This window comes from Muscardinus avellanarius (assembly GCF_963383645.1).
Source record: "Muscardinus avellanarius genome assembly, chromosome: 3".
Lineage (NCBI taxonomy): Eukaryota > Metazoa > Chordata > Mammalia > Rodentia > Gliridae > Muscardinus > Muscardinus avellanarius.
In genome coordinates, this window is record NC_137788.1 from 143,842,101 (window position 1) to 143,844,226 (window position 2,126).

Consider the following 2,126-nt stretch of genomic DNA (forward strand, 5'->3'; position numbering starts at 1 on the left):
ATAGGCATGTGCCACCATACCAGGGTAATTTCAGTATTTGGGAGATTGAAACAGGAGGGTCACAGGTTTGCAGCCAGGCTCTGGAATTTAGTGAGGCCCTCTGCAGCTTAGTGAGACCCTATTTCAAAATAAAAAATAAAATAGGACTGGGGTGTAGTTCAGAGGTAGAATGCTCCTAGATTCAATATGCAGTACTCCCCAACAAAGTTTTTTTTTTTTTATTGCCTTCACAAAGTAAAGCAAAACCCAGAAATAAAGGAACGGCTGACTTTCTGACTTGGCTAGCTCTAGTTTTTTTTTTTTTTTTTTAAGTCAATTTATTACTAACTCTGTGCCAGGCATTATCTGACCATCGCAACAATCCCAGAGTAGGTATTACATTATCCCTATTTCAGAGATGAGAAACATATGCTAGGAGAACATGCACAAGGTTAACAAATCCTGTCAGGGTGAGCCTGGTGTAGCGGAGCACACTTGTAATCCCAATACTTGAGAGGCTGGGACGGGAGGATTGTAGGTTTGAAGGTGGCCTCAAGCAATTTAGCAAGATTCTGTTTCAAAAATAAAAAATAAAAAGGGCTGAGATGTACCTTGGAGGTAGAATGACCCCGGATTAAATCCTCAATTCTGCAAGTAAATAAATAAAATCTAGTTGGAGTGGATCTTAAGCCAGACAACCTTGAGTTTATTTATTTATTTATTTATTTATTTATTTATTTATTTATTTATTTATTTATTTATTTTTGGTGGTACTGGGGGTTCCTGGAAGCCCTTCTACCTCCGGGCTACACTCCCAGACCTATTTTATATTTTTGAAACAGGGTCTCTTGCGCCAGCGCGGCTGGCTTTGAACCTGCGCGATCCTCCTGTCTCCGCCTCCCAAGCGCGGGGATTACAAGCGTGCGCCACCACGCCCGGCTTGAGTCTATTTAGTTATAACTACCTGCATTGTTTTTGGTGGTGGTGGTACTGAGGGTGGAACCCAGAGGCTTTTTACCTCTGTGCCATACTCCCAGACCTATTTTATATTTTATTTGGAAACAGGGTCTCACTAAGTTGCTGAGAGCCTCACTAAGTAGCCGAGGCTGGCTTCGAACCTGTGCAATCCTCCTGTCTCAGCCTCACAAGCGCAGGGATTACAAGCGTGCGCCACCTGGCTAACTACCTGCATTGGAAAGAAAATAAAACTTCTTTTCCACCCTTTTTTCTTCCTTCCTTTTCCCCTCCTTTTTTTTTTCTCTTTTTTCCCTTCCTTTTTCACCCTTTCTCTTTAAACACGCACGTGTGTAGTCTCTATCTGCCAGGCACTATTCTAAGTTAATTCATTAATTCAAACATGAATGCATCAATTCTGACATCAACTTTGTATCATCAACTTGATATATCATCAACACCTTACAGAGAAGGAAGCTGAGGCAGAGAAAGTATAACATCATTTTTAACTCTAGAATATGGGAAAAACACAGGTGAGTTCTATTTTCTAGAAATGTTTTTTTTCTCATCTATTTAAACCTTCCAAACATGAATATTTGAAACCAGCACCAATAAACTCCGGGAAGCGTCACAGCGGAGAGATCAGCGTCTTTTAGGCAGGTGCAAAGGTGCCCCTTCCAAAGCTGGAGGCAGTCTCTGGGAACAGAGTGTGCTCTTTGCAGCCGGCAGATGAGAGGTGCGACAGGCGAGGGCAAGAGGCTGGACTCACCCAGGGCTGAGCCTTGAATGCCAACCCGGGACTTGCTCGGGGTGGAACTACAGACCCTTAGCTTTCCCCAGTGAGCAAGGCCTCCAGGAGGTGGAGTCGCAGAGGGGGCGTGGCATGGGGCGTGGTTATAAGCGGAAGAGCGGGGCTGGTGAGTGACGTATCTATGGAGGCGGGGCTACGGGGGACTACCGGCGGAGGGGCGTGGCCACGAGGAGTGACGCTGTCGGGTCTCGCGGAGCGGGTGGCTGGGGACGGTGGGGAGGGTGCGCGGGGTGGGTTGGTGGGCGGGCGGAGTCCTCGGGGGCGTCCCGGGCGGGGGGTGGCCCGGCCCACTGGGCGGGCTCCGCCGGGTGCAGCCTGGCCTGATCGCCGTCCGCCCGCGGCCCTGAGCTCAGCGCCCTTCCCCTGCCCAGTGCTCACCAGC